General features: G+C 54.2%; 1 protein-coding gene across 5 annotated transcripts in view; it reads left to right on the top strand.

The window, feature by feature from the left end:
- The first annotated feature begins 2,608 nt into the window (after nucleotides 1-2,608).
- Nucleotides 2,609-17,983, top strand: part of Fam178b (family with sequence similarity 178 member B) — a 69,959-nt gene continuing 54,584 nt past the window's right edge. The window contains exons 1-4 of one of the 5 annotated variants that reach the window (XM_047522574.1): nucleotides 2,609-2,735; nucleotides 3,056-3,283; nucleotides 5,910-6,015; nucleotides 8,984-9,068. The gene's annotated coding sequence lies outside the window, so the exon portion shown is untranslated. Of the gene's footprint in view, nucleotides 2,736-2,777; nucleotides 3,284-3,844; nucleotides 3,930-5,909; nucleotides 6,016-8,983; nucleotides 9,069-17,983 lie in introns of those variants that run through there. The other 4 variants (XM_047522575.1, XM_047522579.1, XM_047522578.1 and 1 more) reach the window with 4 other exon arrangements.

Raw genomic sequence — 17,983 nt, 5'->3', positions numbered from 1 at the left:
AGATTCAGTGCATTTGCAGTCTTCTGGGTACCCTGCTGGGTTGGAGGCCAAGAGAATGTAGAAAGGGCCACCATTGACCACTAAGGAGTGCAGAATTTGGACCATTTCTGAGGTCTCTTAGGCCACAGTAAGACCTGAACACAGGAGGAGTCTTACTCTCTTTTCCAGCTATGCAGGGCTTTCTTATGAGCATTAGTCCATTTTTCATGACTGTAACTAAATACCTGAGGCTGTGTACTTACAAAGAAAAAAGCTCATAGTGGAGGCTGAACGTCCAAACAGCATAGCACTAGTTGTGGTGAGAGCCCATAGTTGTATCGCCTCACGGCAGATGGCAGTTCATGGTGGGAGCGTTTGCAAGAGGGGGGGATCACAGGGCCAGACCGGAAACCAAAGGGCAGTTCAGGGAAGGGGCCACTAATGACCTCCCTTGAGGTGCCACCTCTGAAAGGTCCCAGTACCTCCCAGCATCTCCACACTGGGGACCAAGCTTCTAACACATGATCCTCTAGGAAGCACACTAACTGTGCCAATCAAGCATTAGGTTTATTTTATTAATTCTAAGTTCATCATATTTCATAGTATAAAGGTTATTCTTAACATTTTGATGTTTCCTTTAAAAGTTGTGGCCTTGGAAAGTTGTAAGCTTATATAAAATTAGAGTGAAGCACACCTGTAATCCTGGCCACTTGGGGAGCTGAGCAGGAGCATCGCAGCGTGAGGCCAGCCCGGGCAACTTAGATCTGTCCAGAGATGTTTTAAAAGGGCGAGGATATAACTCCATGGTAGAGCACGTGCTGGTACACGAGGCCCTGGGTCCCTCCCTCATTCGGGGATGTCATAGAGCAGCGAAGAGCCCAGCCTGCCTCTGCGTATCGTCTCTCGGGTTAGCAGGGATCAGCTCGAAGCCAGTCCTGCTCCTTTCTGCGCCTATCCAGCAGCACCATCCCCCAGGATTACCTGTCAAGCAAGTCTCAGGCACATAATTTAATCTGTAAATACTTCAGGTTACATCTCTAAAATAGATCACTCTATTTTTAGATGTAATTTTAATACTACTATTGCACCTAAAAATAGTAATTTCTCATCATTCATATAAGTCAGTATTGAGACTTCAGTTGTCTTGCCAGGCACGGTGGTGCTAGTCTGCAATTCTAGCTGCTGGGAGGTGAGGCAGGCAGATCACAAGTTCAGAGCCAGCCTCAGCAAATCAGCAAGGCTCTAAACAACTCAGTGAGACCCTGTCTCAAAATAAAAAATAAGTAAGGACTGGGGATATGGCTCAGTGGTTAAGTGCCCTGGGTTCAATCCCTGGTACAAAAAATAAAATAATGTAAAACAAAATAAAATAAAATAAAAATTTGAGTCGCCTTATAAATCATTGCCACGATTGTTCCCTGTGGCGTCTGCACAGGCTCAGGCGCTGCCGTCAGGCGTGTAATGCTGTTGGTTAAACAACTCCAGGTCACCCTGTGGCCCCGAGAGCCTTAACTGTGTGCCTGGCTCGTGGACATACACATTATGAACAGTGTGGTGGGCAGGTTCTTCCGTGGAGGCACCAGAGCGTTCTGGAAGCAGTGTGAGATTACTGGGTGTGTATGAGCGTCAGTCAGGGCTCGCATTACCACGAGGGAAAGGACCTCACAGAGCCCATGAAGAAAAACCCAAGGAAGAGGAAGAGGGCAGTGGAGCTGGAGGAAGAGACACGCTGGGGCAGCCCAGGGAGGACGGCGCCCCGCCTGCCTCGGCCCGCCTGTGCCCACAGCAGGTCTCCTGTCGTGTTTGACAGATGAGACACCTGCAGAGTGGCAACCCGGGATCAGCCAGCACTGCCAAACAGGGCCAGGTGGCCGCCCGGCTTCCCTCCTCCCTCACATATGCTAATGAGCACAGCGAGCTGCTGTCGCCAGCCCTCAGCCCCCAACCCCGTGGCTTTGGAAATGTGCACGGGGCTTTCTGGAGGAATGCCCGCTGTGTGACACTGAGATGTGACACTGTCGGGGGCTCCTGCGGGGCAGTGGGCAATGGCCATTTCCTGGAGGTCACCATTTAGCCTTGGGTCATCTTTCATTTCCTGTTTATGCCAAAGACTTCAAGTTCAGACACAGGAGTGGGGAAAGTTCTTGTGACCCATCAGGACTCTGCCATGTCCAGCCAGAGGGTGCCGGTCTCTCCTGCAGAGTGCACACTTGGTGAGCTGGCAGCAGATTTTGTTTTCCTAGTTCTACATCTCTGCATTCCCACGCTTTGTACAATGGCCATGTACAGCTTTTATCATTGGAAGAAGAGAAAGTGAGTGCTATTTTTTTTAAAAAAATCACCTCTTGAAATAGATTGACTTCTCCTTACCCTCCTGCAAAGGGGGAAATAGCTTTCTTTCCTCTGAACAAACTGGAAGTGCCAGCACAGATTGAGCAAGCTGTTCATCCCAGGCCACAAAGTGAAAGAGGCCTCCCCGACCAGACCCGCCCAGGTCCATGTGCAAGACTGTCTGTCACTGGGCTGTGTGACCTCGTGTCGGTCCCTGGAACCAGTCACGTGTCCTATGACAGCAGTTGGTTCCAGCCAATTCCAGGAGCTGAAGTTTTGCTTCCTTCCTTGACAGCAGTTCAGAAGGAAATCAAATTCCCCGGAGTGCAGAGCGTCAGGGCGGAAGCCCACCTTCGCTCAGGGGCAGCAAGCTCCACGGGCGGGGGTGGTGGCCTGACTGGCAGGATTGCTGTCAGGCTCCTGTGGTAGGAGCACTGGAGTTGGCAGTGTCCTCTGGGCACATCTGCCACAGTTGGCGTGAGGGTGGGCTTGGGGCAGGGCTTCCTCTGGGGGGAGGAGGGTGAGCCCGAGTCTCTGCGCCTCGGTGGCGTGTGTGCCTGCGTCTTCCTGGGCCCAGCAGCCCGGCCTTGTTCTGATGTGAGCACTTCCTCTTTCTGGAGGAAGGTGCCAAGGTTGGAGCTGCATGTGAGGAAGCCCAGCCAAGGGCCGTGGCCGCAGCTGCAGTTGCCCCGCAGAACAAAGGTTGCTGGGAGCCCGGTCAGCTTATGACCAGAGGCTCCTTTAGCTTTAAACAGAAGGAGGAAAGAAGGAGGCAGAGAGGTGCCGCAGGGCCCGTCCGTGCTGTTCCTGCGGTCTGTTGAGGCATTCTGCTCAACTTTCATCTGAGAACCTGGTGAGGCCCAGAGACCAAGCCAAACAACCGCCCCTGGTGTTTCTCCTCCACCGTCACTCGGGATTCGCCAGGCCTTTGGAGACCACCCACTGGGACTGCTGCCCACAAAACAGACCAGAGGTAGGAGCCGGAAGTCTCCCCTGGATGCCATCAGGAACATAAATCCCCAGGAGGTGGAGCTCTGCTCCAGCGGCCTGGTGTGTGGAGCCAGGCTGGCCCTGTTTGGTCCCTGCTCCTCCTGTGGGCCTCCCCCTTTTGGCCAATTTCCTCCCTTCCTTCCTTTTGCCCCAGCAGGTGGCGAGGGCTGAAGAGACATCTGCCCTCCGTCCTTGCCATCATGGCTCAGGATTAGCAGTGCTCTGACTGTAGCTGGGCACACAGCTGAGGGCCTCGTGGGAACCTCCCTTCACTGGGACCCTCTAGGGTGACAGCTGGGGCTTCACACTCAGCTGGGCCTGCGTGCCATATGCTGTCCCTCCCCTTCTCTGCCAGGGCCCTCTGACATTCTCAGGATAACTTCTGACTTCAGGGTTGGCAGAGGCACCCGCTGGGACCCACATCGCCGTTCTCATTGTGGAGACGTGAGGCTGGCTTTCGTAAATCTGACAACTGCTGATTCTGTCACCCAAGATTTTTGAGCTTCCACTGCAGACATCCCACCTCTTCCCTTTTCCTCCCATCTCCCTGCCTGGGTGCTGACATGGGGCCCCTCCTTCCTGCCCCAGAGGCAGAGGCAGGGCAGTGTGCACACAGGGTCAAGCCCAAGGTAACCAGTGCCACGGAAGACCACCTGGCGGGGTGCAGGGCTGGCTGGGTGGGCAGCACTCCCTTTGCACTGAGCAGGTGCCCACACTCGATTGGGGTTCCAGCCTGCATCTCACCTCACTCCTTGCAGTCTCACTTACTTCTGGACCCAGAATTCCTTGAAAGCCGTTCGCTTCAAGACAGAGCCCAACTTGTGCCCTTTCTAGCTGTCTAGTTCCTCATCTCGGATGAAACCTAACTCAACAGCAGTAATCTCAAAGATGGGTCATTTCTCTGGCAGAAACTGCTCTGCAGGGCCTGCGTAGCGGAAGGAAGACTGCGACCCAAGAGATCGCTCCTTGGTGCAACAGCTGGCAACGCGTTGCTCTGAGCCAGCAGGGGCTTGTACTGTTGCTTCCGCATCTGAGAAACTGGCGGGGTACCCCCAGCCCACCAAATGCCAGGACCCAAGTCTCCTTAAAGTCCCTGAGAGCCTCGTCGCATGGCCTCCAGTGGGGTCCTGCCAACACGCAGGTCTCTACAGACACCCCTTAGTGTCATCTGCACTCAGGCTACAGGGTCTGTGCTTGTGCTCACCTTGGGGTCAGCTGGTCAAAGCATCCGTGTGACTGGGCACGTGGGGCAGCATAGAGCGTGCTCAGCAGCCCTGGTACACACGTGCTTGGGTGCACACAGGAAGGTCTGTTTTAGAGCCGTGAACTTCACGACCACAGGAACAAAGCCTCTTTCTCCTCTGAACTTAAATGACTTAGAAAAAAAACATACAATTTGTAATTGCCTGGACATACTCAGGGAGACAGCATCTTGGCTCCAAGGGGAATCTTGGCTTGGGAGCGTTCTGTTCCTGGCAGATTAAAGTGTGACGTCCTTTTCCAAAGAAGAGGAGGGTTGACTGAGCAAGGGTGGTTCTATCTAAGGTCATGACAGTAAATGCGATCCAAATGTGCTCTGCGTGGACCTGGCCACCAAAAAGAAGAGCAAACGTGAAATCACTCTTCTTGTTCCCTGGAATCACAGTTGTTGGAGACGTTATCTAGAGAGACAAAGCAGCGGAGCAGATGTACAGAGAGTGGGTGATCCTGCCCCAGCCTGGCCTCCCTGGGGGTGACCAGGAGTTTGGGACTGTGCCAGAGTGCAGGCAGCCCCCAAACTGACTTCCAAAGTACCTGCCACCAGAGGACCCCAGGCCCCGCACCCGCGCCCCCACCCGGCCACATCCGCCCATTCTGTGGAGACCAGACTCCTCTAGGTCAAGGTGATCTTCCAGGGCTCCTCCCGCACCAGCAGTCTAGTGGCGAGGGCCCTGGTTAAAGGGAGGGCCCTGGCAGGATGCACAGGCAGGTCGTGGTCACAGCTGCCCACCCAACATGAGGACAGGGAATTTCTAAAGAACCCTCTGGGGAACCCTCACTTGGTATTTCCTTCCCAGAATTTCCCCATCCTGGGCCCCTCTCTGTTATTTTCCCATCCTCTCAGGTGTCCCCCTTTGTGTCGGAAAAAATACTAGAGGAGGAGGAAACGCTCTGTGTAACCAGACCCTGAGACGGTGCGGCCCGGGGTAACCCTGCCTGCCCCTCGCAGCCCCGAGCCACAGGTGGAGAAGCCCGACTCCTCCCTTCTGGCCTCGCCTCACCAAGGTCCTTCCCCACCCCTGGTGCGCGCCTTGGTTTCCTCTGGCATGGAATGGAAAGGGACTGTACTACCCAGTCCCATGTTGAACAAGTGAGGTGTGTCCTGGAAAACAGGGGGAGCGAAGCCGACGGTTCTGACGATGGCCTGGGAAGCTTGTCTCTGGACAGCACCTCGCATCAAGGACTCTGAAAGCACGTGTCCCTATTGTTCCAGCGGCCTCACAATATTCTGGCAAAGCCGAGACAGTAGTCTCGTGCCTCGTCTCCAAGTCGGGTGCACCACGGGCCTCTGCTGCAGAAGTGTGCTGGGCCAGCACGGAGCCCCTGACCTCACCCCTCTGTCCCCACAGCTCCCCAGGGCCGCAGCAACTCTCCTTCCTGCACAGCGGCCTCCTGAGCAACCTGTACCTGCACGCCTCGGACTGCCCGGTGCCTCTGCTCCAGTGGCTGTTCCAGGTGAGGAACGCAGATGTGCCACCAGGTGGCAGGAGCGCGGCAGCCTGGTGACCCACAGGCCAGCAGGCAGGAGGGACTTAACCTCTCCTTGCCTGGAGCGCTGAGGCCAGTCCTGTCCTAGAAGAGGGAGGAAGTGGATTCTCACCTAACGTGAGAATGCCAGGTTTGGGACAGGCAGGGACCCGCCTGCGTCTCCCAGAGCTGGCAGCCTCTGGGGAGCTCTGCTCCATACCCCATGTGTGCCTCTCGGGTGTTGCCTTTGCCACCCACCCTGCAGCACCCAGGCCAAGGGTCCTGGGGGAGGGGGCGTTGAGTGTCTGCTTCCTGCTGTGCGGAGGTCGGTGGGCTGGGAAGGCCAGGAGCAGCCGCTGCCTCTGTTGGCTGCTGGAGTGCTGCTGGGACGTGTGGCCTTCGGGGAGCAGGCCTCTGCCAGGGGCTGGAACCTTCGCCCCCAGAGTCAGCGAGAAGCCTGCAGAGAGCCCTGGAGCCAGCCCGATCTGAATGCAGGGCACGAGGGTGCCACCTGGCCTCGGGCCCCACCCACGGCTGTCCGTCTGGGGAAGGGCAGGTCACAAGTTCCAGCTGGTCCCAGTGCTGCCAGTTGGAGCCTAGAGCCCAGCTGTAAATCAGCCGCCATGAGGGTAGATATTCAAGGAACTCCTTAGCCTGTTCAGGCTGGCCACCTTCCAGAAAGAGCTCTGGCTGCTTCCCTCGGGGGTCCTGCACGGTGCTCCTCCCTACCCCCACGGAGAAGGACGCCCAGCTCCTGGGGCCCTTGTGTATGGCTGTTACCCTCACCCCTCACCCAGGCCTGGGGGTCGGCAGGCGAGGAGCAGGGAACAGTGTGGTCATTATTCTCTGCCCCCATCTGCACAGCTTCCCTGCTCCTTGCACAGTATGTGACAAGTGCACAACTGGGCATTGGGAGACACAAAGAACCCCTCTAAGGCAGCGCCCACAGGGGTCCCTATGTGACCCCGACACCCTGTGGAGTGCCCTCCCACAAGGCTCGGTCTCCAATCTCCACAAGGTTGAGACCCCAGCCCTGGGTGGCATGGGAGAGCCCTCCCTGCCTCTCCTCTGCCAGGCCAGGAGGGTGGGGGAGGGCAGTCGAGGTCAGCCCTGTGACAGACAGCTGAGGTGCAGGCTCTGGTGCGGCCTTGCCACTGTGTCACTTTGGGTGAGTCACCTGGTGTCAGTTCTGTGGTACGCTGGGCCAGTAGCCCTGTGGGGTTAAATGAGGGAGTCCTGCAGACCACCCTGCCCCTTGATCCCCCAGAGGTCTGCGCAGGGCCTGGGCATCATCCGCAAGAGGAAGTGTCTCCCCTGGACCAAAGCCCATCCCGGAGGGGCCCACGGGATCTGGGGAGCCTTCTGGGGGGCACTCGGTGCCTCCACACTCATGCAGTCAGCAAGAGCTTCCGCAGCGAGGGGCAGAAACCCCTGGGGATGTCTTACAGAGAATACGGGGACAGCGGAACCCCAGGGAGGGGTGTGGCTGGACCTTAGGAGAGCTGGAGCCAGGGACAGGGAAGTCCAGCATCCTCGGTCACTTCCCTTTCTCCTCCAGGCCCCGTTCCCAAATTGGAATCCCCAGGCAGGAGAGTATGCCTGGCCTAAGAGAAGCCAAGTGGTCCCTGTCCAGTCAGGGGCAGCTGGATAAGCGGGTGGCAGCAGAGCTGGACACGTGTATTTGAGGTCCTTTCTGAGAACTCAGGGCCGGGACGGTCAGACACTTCCTCTGTGCGTTCAGCTGCTTCCTCAGAAAGGACATCCTGAGTTCTCACGAGGACCCAGGCCTGTGCCCACTCCTCCCCCTCCTGGGGCTTCAGTGGGTGTCCTGTGGGCCCTGGTCAGCCGCTCTGGCCTCAGTGCTCTGACTCACTAGGGCCTTGCCTGGGGAGGACAGAAGTAGGTCCATTTGCCCTCAGCACGTTTATATTTTTGGGAGACATTAAAGCATTCAGTTCTGAGACCGCGCCGAGAGGAGGGAGTGCAGAGGGCAGAGGCCGAGGCTCCCTGGGCAGCTCTCAGGAAGCACCCTGTGCGAGGAGACGGCGTGGGCCTGGCAGAGAGCAGAGCAGCAAGCCACGGGCTGCAGGAGGGACCCTGGGAGTCACAGTCCAGAGCCAGTGACTCTTCAGAGTTGCCCCCTCAAGGCCAGGGGCCCCACCTTGACCAGTCACCAGATCAGGCTAGGCTTGGAGAGGGGCATGACCTTGGGCTGGGCTCATCCTCCAGAGTCAGTGCCAGAGGACCTCAGCCCAGGGCCTTCTGGTCCCTGTGGGAACAAGTCTCAGTCCCCAGGGGCAGCACCCACAGTGTCCCCCATGGCACTGAGCAGCCCTGTGCAGGAGCCCCGCCAGCTGAGGCCCGGCCTTGTCCGCGTGTCCCCAGACTGGATGGCCCTTGTGGGCTGATGCTGTCTTTTGCTCATCTCTATGTCACACACTCTCCACGGTTTAAATCCCTAGCACCTGGCCCTCAGGCTCAAGGGACATTTAAATAAGGACCTCAGAGAGTTTGAGTGGGGTGAGCAACGCCCCCCCCCCCAGTTGTTTGAAGATCTGTGCCCAGTGCCCAGGACCAAGGCAGTGCCAAGCTGTGAAGGTGCGGACCTAGAAATGATCAAGGGTCACAGCAGGGTGAACCCTTACAAGCCCTACCCCTCCTCTCCACTGGCTCCTGCCTTAGAGGGGACAGGGCTGTGAGCACAAGAAATAAAGGGCCAGAGAACCAAGACTCCGCACAGGTCACACAGGAGATCTCAAGTCGCACACGCTCCTGGGCTTCGGTCCTGGCACTGCTGCTCGCTAGCTGTATAACCTTAGGGGAGTTGCTTGACCTCTCTGAGCATGATTTCCTCATCTGTAAGGACCTTGTAAGGATTAGTGGCATTTATTTAATGTGAAGTAATGGAGTTTTGCTTCAGGAACTCCATAGGAATGACCTTTTTTTCCTTCCCCAGCTGCTAACATGGCCTCCGGAAACTTCTTCAAGAGCCTTCACTCTCCTGTGGGATCTCAGCGTGGATGGGCTCTTCTGTCAGTCCGGTCAGTACTGGGTGCAGGGCGGAGGACCTAAGCTCTCGAGCTTGTGTAACACTTGCCTCTGGGTGTCCCTGGAGCCCAGTGGTGGGGACCTTGCGTCACCCAAGGTGGAGACATCAGGCCATCCGTTCTTGGCTCTGGCTCCAGCGCTAGTAAAAAGCTGAGCTGACGGGCTCCTTGGCTCCTTGATCTGGTTTCAGATCCAGGTCACCATGGAAGTCTAGGCTGACCTCACAGACCCGTGGGGTCCCAGTGCAGTTGGCCCCGGGTCTACGGGCACAGCGTGTCTCCAAGGTCTTGTGAGGGTCCCAGTTTGCTCAGGAGGGTTCCAGGAGCATCACCTCAGATCAGGGCGACCAAGGGGAGGCCCCAAAGGGCCCCCCACAGCGCCTCCTCCATTGGCAGGTGTTCCTGAACCCTGGATTTTTCTAGGCTGCAGTGACGTCCTCGAGTTTGTGCCTGGTGGTGGCATTTGGGGGTGTATTCAGTTCAGGGTCCACAGAAGCAGTGAATTTTCTCCCTTCCAGTCTGTCTGCAGTTGGAACCTGAACCTAGACACTTTGGCACCAAAAAATATCATGTAACCAGTTGAGAGCTGCTTAAAGCAGATGGTGACAGGGAGTCGTGGGTGCCCAGACCCTGCCTTTGCCCAGCCGTGGTCTGCCCACCCTCCTGCCAAAGCACGACTGTGCCCAGCGTCTCGGGCCAAGCGTGTAGCCTGGCCCACCACGAGCCCCCAGCCTGTGAGCGTCTGTATTGTGCTTCTCTGCTTCAGGAGTTGGCTGAGCTGGGGCCATCTGTCCATTGGAGCGCTTCAGACGCCACCGCCCCTCCCCCAGGGAGCGCCTGACCGAGGTCCCCTGAATAGCACCAGTCTCCATCCCTTCCCTTTTTGTAACCTCTGCCCCTGCAGCCTGGGCTGCCCTTTGCAGCCCCGGGGCCGCCTCTGCGGCATGCCTGCCCTTTCAGGGACAGAGGCCTCCCTTGTTTCACCCTTCTCCCTGCAGAGGCAGAGGGGACATCCCACTTGCCCTTGCCTCGATCGCCCCTGATTCTCCCCACCAGGAAGGGTCAGAAAGCAGCTCCTGAGCTCCACTCCCAGACTTCAGAGCATTTCCTGTGGACATCACCTGAGAGCCGGCCTGGCATTCTCTTCCCTTGCCCAGTGGAGAGAGATTGGCCCAGAGAATTCCGTGCCTGTGGTTGGGATCGCCAGCAATTCAGGGCAGGTGGAGGCAGGGTTCACAGAAGAACTGAAGTCGGGTCTGAGCAGAGATTTGCAGACAGATGCTCACTGCAGCGTTGTCCACGAGAGCCAGAGGTGGAAGCAGCCCACGGGGCCATGGGTGGGGGATGGGAGGATCAGTAGGGTATGTGCCAGTGCTGGAGTATTAGCCTTTAAACGGACTGAAGTGAACCAGTCACAAAGGCCAGGTGCCTGTGATTCCACTTCCGTAGGTCCCTGGAGCAAACTCATAGAAATGGCGGCTTCCCCGGGGCTAGAAGAGGGAGATGGGCATCGTTAAGTAGGTGCAGAGCTCTAGGGGAAGATGGTGGTGGCAGCTGCAGTGTCAGTGTCCCTGCCCCACCACACCACACGCTTAGATGGTTCTGGAGCCTGGAGTGCAGGCCAGTGGGGGTCGAGCCCAGGGTCGCCCGTGCTGAGCACATGCCCACCACTGAGCTGCACCCCAGCCCGGGAAGCGTTTCTGAGGTGGAATTAGATCCAAGATGGGCCCGAAGGGAAGTCATGCTACCCGGGACTTGCCACAGCCTGGGTGTCTCTGGGCCTGCAGAACTCGGGGCAGAACCGCGCCGCTGCCTCTTCCCATACTGCACTGTGCATGGGCCTGCGAGGGCGTGTACTTCAAGCCAGCCTAACCGTTCTCTGTCACCCGGAGGTCCAGGTCCCTAAGCTCTCCTTCCTGGGACCCATGGCGACGGCTCTTCCCAGGCTGTCCCGGGAGTCTCTTGTGCAATCGCTTGTGTCTTGACTACTTCCTGAGTCAGGGGAGCTCTGGCGGGCCCAGGACCAGCCTGGGACCCACCTTCAGAGCTACTGTTGCCTGTGTGTCCTGAGGTGCCATGGTGCATGGGGGTGGAGTGGGGAATCACCGCTTCACCAGTGCTGAGTTCTGCGCCAGCTCAGGGCAGGGAGCGTGCAGCCATGTATTCAGCAGAGGTGTCGCCGGATGCACAGGGAGATCCAGGAATGAAGGAGACACTGGCGTGACCTGTGGGTGGCATGAAGCAAGCAACTCAGGAGGCAGAGGCCAGGGGCATGGCTTCCAGCTGGGGGTTGGTGCTCTCCTGGGGCAGGGCAGGTATCAGGACGTTCTCTGTAGAAGAGGGGCGCTCGCAGGAGGCAGGGATGGCAGACCTGTTTGCCTACCGGGGCTCAGAGGTGAGGGAGCTCCTTCCCTGTTAAAAGGGGCTATTGTACCGGTTTTGGTACGGATGAATGTGGATCTGGCATCACCAGATCTTTCCATTTTCAAGAGAAGTCACGTTTAGTTGGGATCTGTTTTGACTCAGTAACAAACTCCCGATGAAGACTGGCTTCTTATCACGTGGTAGTAGCTAGGTGGTTCTGTGATGTGTTCAGCAGACCCGCAGCATCAGGCTCTGGCCTGTGTGTCCACTCATTCCACCTCTTCCCCTCTGGGCTGCAAAATAGCTGCCATGGCTCCAAACATCATTTCATTCCTGAGACAACAGTGTTCAAGGTAGAAAGGAGATGAACATTTTGCATACCTTTCTCTTTTTTATCAGGACATTCTTTCCATTTTGTTTCATTAGCTTGTGTCAGAACTGGGTCACAAGCTTTGAAAGATACTTGCCATATTTTCCAACTGTTGGTGCCGTTTGAACATCCTGGCTCTATCTGGAGAATTTCCATCCTCAGGAATCCTATCCCTCGAGGGCAGAACCCAGGGAACTCAATTTTCCAGCCTCCTTTCAGAGAGCTGAAGCTTTAGTTTTTTAATCAATACCTCAACAGACAGTATAACAGTTATGTACATGACATTGACATTGTGTTAGGTATTGTAAGTGATTTGGAGGTGATTTAAAGAATACTGAAGCATATACCTAGTCTATGTGTAAACACTGTGCCATTTTATATAAAGACTTGAGCATTCTTAGGCCTGCAGAGGGTCCTAGAATCAGTTCCCCCTAGACAGCAAGGGGCAGCTCTATTTTCTTGACCGTCTCAAGCATAGGTATATAGTTACTTTCCCACCCTTGTCCATGATTCTAATGTCTGGCAGTTATGGTGGTTTTGGGTACTGGAGAGTAAGCCCAGGGGCTCTCCTCCACCGAACCCCTTTTTATTTATTTTGAGTCAGGGCCTTTCTAAGTTGCTGAGGCTGGCGTCAAACTTGCAATCCTCCTACCTTAGCCTCCCAAGTAGCTGGGATTACAGTTGTGTGCTCTACCACACCAGCAACATCTGGGTCATTTAAATCATTACATGGAAAACTCAGAACAAAAGTAAACCTTTCTTTAGAGCGTTTAAAGAAGTCATACCAAACCCTGGGCTCTGAGAGCTTCCACTCCCGCTCTCCTTTCCAGAAATACTCATGGAGAAATGCTCTGTGATCGCAGCTTGGCTTCCCTACCCACCCTCGGGTGCTTGCTGGCCACGCAAGTGAGGGGCTTGAGCCGTGGCCCACGTGGCTTTGTGGTGCGCTGGCCCCTGGTCTGAGGTCAACCTGCTCGTCGGAAGTGGCCCGCGGCTCAGAGCTCTGCCTGCCGCCACAGACACTCACTCCAGTCTCCATGGAGCAGCGGGAATAGCGTGGCTCCTCATCTGGGCTGAACTGCCTTCCCCTGAGAAGATGCCGACACAAAACTGGGGTTCCCTGCAGGGAAGAAGCTGGGCACGGCTCTTGGACCGGCAACCAGCAGACCAGCAATGCCACAGCTAAATACAGATGTTGGTGTGACATCTCCTGCCAGAACCGACCCAGTTAAAATGACGGGAGAGGCGGGTGCTCCCAGTGCGCCCCTGCGGGTGTGAGCACGGTCCTGTCAAACCCCAGCGAACACACTTGCAGAGGGGCGGAGCAGGGGCGCCACGGGCCTTCATTACGACCTGACAAGACAGGGGTGGAATCCTGGGGTTTTTTCACATCCTACACAGTTAATCCTTTTATAGTGTGTAATTCTGAGGTTCTTAGTACACTCAGAATCATTCAGCCGTCGCTACTGTCTAGTTCCAGAACTTTCTCATGATTCCCTTCTTCCCTGGGTCCAGGCAACCTTAGTCTACCTTCTCTCTGTGAATTTGCCTCTTCTGAACATTTCACCTAGCGGGAGTCACGTAGCGGGCAGCCTTCTGTGTCTGGCCCCTTTCAGGTGTGGTCAAGGTCGTGGTTGACACCAGCACCTCATTTGTCTCAGGGCTGAGTACCATTCCGTTCACAGGTGGGCCTACTCTTCAGGGGACGGGCCTGGGGGCTGTTTCCACCTTTCCTTTGCTGTGAATTATTCTCATACAGGTGTTTCTTGGGGCATGTGGTTTCAGTTTTCTCCAGTATGTTCTCAGGAGAATTGCTAGATCACATGATAGCTCTCTGTTTGACTTTTGAGAAACTGCTGGACTGATTTCCCCAGTGGCTGCATCATCTGACATTCCCGCCGGCAGGGTGGGGTTCCAGGTTCCCCACACAACCTCTTGCTGTGTTGTCCATCTTTTTGATGGTGACCACCCTAGTGGGTGTGAAGTGCTCTCACATGGTTTGGAGTTGCATTCCCACCCTGACAGGGCATTGAGCATCTTTTCATGTGCTTATTTGGCCATTTTATTTTACTTTGAGACAGAGTCTGACTAAGTGGCTAAGGCTGGCCTCAAACTTGGGATCCTCTTGTCTCAGACTCTCGAGTAGCAGGATTTGATTCCAGGCATGAGCCACCATGCCCGTTTCCTGAGCTTTTTATTGACTTGTAGGGGTTCTGTGTGTGTTCTGGCCCTTTCCAAATGCATGACTTTCAAGTATTTTCCCTCATTCTGTGGTTGTGTTTTTACTATCTTGATAATGTCCTTTGATGCACATAAGTCTCTTAATTTTGATGAAGTCCAGTTTATCTAGTTTGTTTCTTTTGTGGCCTGTGTTTTTGGTGTCAAACTTAAAGACTCCATTGCCAAATCCCAGCTCGTCAAGACTTTTGTCTGTTTTCTTTCAAGTTTCCTAGTGTAGGTTGTAAAGTTGGGTCCGTGAGCCATCTTGAGTTCCTTTTTCCTCATGGAGTGAGATGGGCGTCCGGAGTCATTGTTTTGCATCTGGATATTTAGTTGTCCCAGCACCCCCTGGATGAAAGGTCTTGGCACCCTTGTTGAAAAACAATTACCCATAAATGTGAAGGTTTATTTCTAGACCCTCAGCTCCTCTCCTTTGACCTGTGTCAAAGCAGTACCAGAAATTCTTGATCACCATGGCTTGTTGGCAGTTTTGATATTGGGAAGTACACAGCTTCCAACTATGCTCTTAAAAATTGCTTTGGGGACTGGGCATATGGCTCAGTTGGTAGAGTGCTTGCCTTGCACGCACAAGGCCCTGGGTTCAATCCCCAGCACCACCAAAAAAAAAAAAAAAAAAAAAAGCTTTGGCTATGCTGGATTTCTTGCATTTCTGTGTGAATTTCAGAATCGGCTTGTTCGTTTCTGTAGCTGGAATTTTGACCTTGGTTGTCCTGCATGTGTAGGTGACCTTGGAGGTATTGCCGTCTGTCTCAGTGAGTTTCGTGCTGCCATAACAGAATTCCACAGACTAGGGAAGTTATCAACAAGAGAGGCTTATTTGGTTCAAGTTCTGGAGGCTGGAAAGTCCTGGGTCGAGGGGCTGCCTCTGGTGCGGGCCTCTGGCTGCAGCCTAACACGGCAGAGAGTGTGTGAGAGGGAAGGACACCAAATTCCTCCTTTCACCAGGAATCCTCCCCATGCCCACAATAACGGTGCTCCATTGGTGAGAAGTCTTCCCTCTGAAGCTCTGCCCCTCAAGGCTGGCATTGGGGTTAGGTCTCCAACACCTGGACTTTGGGGGACATTTTCAAACAGAGCCATCTTAATGACACTCAGCCTTCCAGTCACAGACATGGGCGTCTTTCTATTCGTGTAGGTCTTCTTTAATTTCTTTCAGCGGTTCTTTGTAGTTTTCAGCATGCATGTGTTACAGTTCTTTTCTTAAATCTATTCCTGATTATTGTATTGCCTTGGTGCTTTTATCAGTGGGATTATTTTCGTAATTTCCTTTGCAGGTTGTTCATTGCTAGTGTGTAGAAACACAATAGGTTTTTGCGTACTGACCTTGCATCCTGAAACCTCACTGAACTGGATTATTGATTAACTCCAATAGTTTTATTTGTGTGGGGGTAGAATTGGATTTTGAAAGCAAACATATTTTTGGGCAATTAACTGCTTGAAAGAAATGGCCTCATGTGTCTTTAACAAACACGCTTCGGCTGAGCCAGAGCAGAACCGGCCATGAATCCAGGACTGAGCACACTGACCAGGGCAGTGCCCTGGGAACCAACGCGCAGACCACGGGGAGACCAGCCCCTGCTGCCTGTGGCCTCTGGTGTCTGTGGGGGAGGAGAGGGATGCAGCCAGGCAGAGTGACTCTGGCCAGAACATTCTTTGGATATTCTTAAAGTGGGCGAGAAGTTCAGCTCTGAGAATGAATTTGCTTCTTTCTCCTTAGCAAGGTCTTGGGATGCTTTGGTCTTTGTCCCTTGATCCCCACGCTTTTCCCTTGGCCCCTGGAGCTCCAGTACTCTTGCCTGGGGCTTTGGGCTCACGTGCCAATCTTGCGGTGCGTGAACTCAGGGGCGTTTAACCACCGAGCCACATCCCCAGCCCTTTTTTATATTTTATTTAGAGACAGGGTCTCCCTGAGTTGCTTAGGGCCTCACTAATTTGCTGAGGCTGACTTTGAACTTGCGATCCTCCTGCCTCAGCCTCCCAAGCTGCTGGGATGACAGGCATGTGCCTCTGTTCCCTGCCTTTTTGGTGCTATTTTAAGTGGCACTGGATTAATTTCACTCTCAGGTTGTTCTTGGCCAGTGTACTAAAAAGCAGCTGATATTGCTCGCTTTGTGTCCTACTACCTTGATAAACTCCTACTTTGATGGGAATTTTCATCATAAATGGATATTGAATATTGAGATGACCAAATCATTTTCTTCTTTAGTTTCTTAATATAGTGAATTACGTTGATTGATTTTTGAATGTTTATTCATTTATTTTTATGTTCTGGAACAAACCCCACTTGTTCATGTCGTGCTAATTTTTTGTGTATTAAGTTGCTTAATTTTTGCTAGAATCTTCTGCATTTAAGTTCATGAAAGATGTTAATCTGTAGTTTCCTCTTTCTGGTTTTCATATCAAGGTAATGCTGGCTTAGTAGACTCTGATGAGAGCAGTTACCTCCTCTTCACTTTTCTGATAGAGTTTGTGTAGAACTAATATTATTTCTTCCTTAAATAATTGGTAAAATTAGTCAGTGATTTGAGTTTTAGTTAGGGATTTGAGTTTTCTTTGAGGGAAATTTCTTTTGGTACCAAGGATTGAACCCAGGGCACTTAACCACTGGACCACATCCCCAGCCCTCTTTATTTTTTATTTAGAGACAGGGTCTCGATAAGTTGCTTAGGGCCTTGCTAATAAGTAGCTAAGGCTGGCCTTGAACTTGCAATCCTCCTGCCTCAGCCCCCCGAGGCACTGGGATTACAGGCATGGGCCATCGTGCCTGACTTTTTAGTTCTTTTTAAGTATAAGTCATATAATATACATCCCTCACATTTGACTCTTAGTACATTTATGTAGTTTTATAATCAATCAAAAACGTTTCAGGGCAGCCAAGCATTCTTGGATTGGGGCTCTAGGGCGACTCCGCGGCAATGGGAGGATGTGTGATTGGTGGTGACAGGACGGGAAGGTGAGGAGCAGACAGGACGCGCGGCAGTCCCGCCTGGGAATCCCAGCAGCTCGGAGCGGCAGGGAGACTAGGAGCCAGCCAGCGCTGACCCCGGAGAGCATGTTCGGGGTTGGAGGAAACGGCGGGCGGGGGGCGCCTGGTCCACGGTGCAGAGGACGGCTGCCGTCAAGGCAGGTCTGTTGCTGTGAACCAGAAGCCTTCCCTCAGCCAAGGTGCCACCAAGGCCCACCTCCTCTCTCTGCTGCTTAGTTTCTGCCCTTCTGTTGCGGCCATTTCTACACCAGCCTATTCTTATATAGTTGGCTTTTGGTTCTTTTTGGTTTTGGAGGTTTTTTTAAAATTTTTATTCTTATTAATTTTTTTTTTACTGGGGATTGAACCCAGGGACACTTAACCACTGAGCTACATCCCCAGTTTTTTTACTTTTTTTATTTTGAGACAGGTCTTGCTAAGCTGCTCAGGGCCTCACTAAGTTGGTAAGGCTGGCCTCGAACCTGCCATCCTCCTGCCTCAGCCTCCCTCGCTTCTGGGATTACAAGGGTGCACCACTGCGCCCAGCTGGACGTTTTAAGCAGCTGGTGTCCTTCATTCCACACATCTGGTGGACACTGTGCTCGCCTCTGTCTTAGAGGAGACGTCCTGGTGTCACCGCCTGTGCCTGGCTCACGCAGGCAGGGCAGCCTCCACAGGCGTGGCAGGAAGTGCACATTCAGAGCCTCCTGGGTGGAGGCCCCTGGCTGCTGGACACCCTGGTCCATGGATGGCACCTCTGGTGGCGCAGCGATGATGGCCCACGTGTGGAGCACTTATGTGAACACTCGGTTTACACACAGGCCTCGCCCCTGAGGCCCACTGGGGCCCAGGTCTGCCCTCAGCTGCACTCAGTGGTGCTGGGAGACTGTCGTAGACCCGAGTGGGTGGGAACACACTGGGAGAGCCACCCGGAGACCCTCAGCCCAGTGTCTGCCGCTGTCATCCGCC

Source organism: Sciurus carolinensis, chromosome 13 (genome assembly GCF_902686445.1).
Source record: "Sciurus carolinensis chromosome 13, mSciCar1.2, whole genome shotgun sequence".
NCBI classification, from domain to species: Eukaryota; Metazoa; Chordata; class Mammalia; order Rodentia; family Sciuridae; genus Sciurus; species Sciurus carolinensis.
Note: the sequence above shows the minus strand (reverse complement) of the source record. Positions and strands in the feature narration are given on the sequence as shown.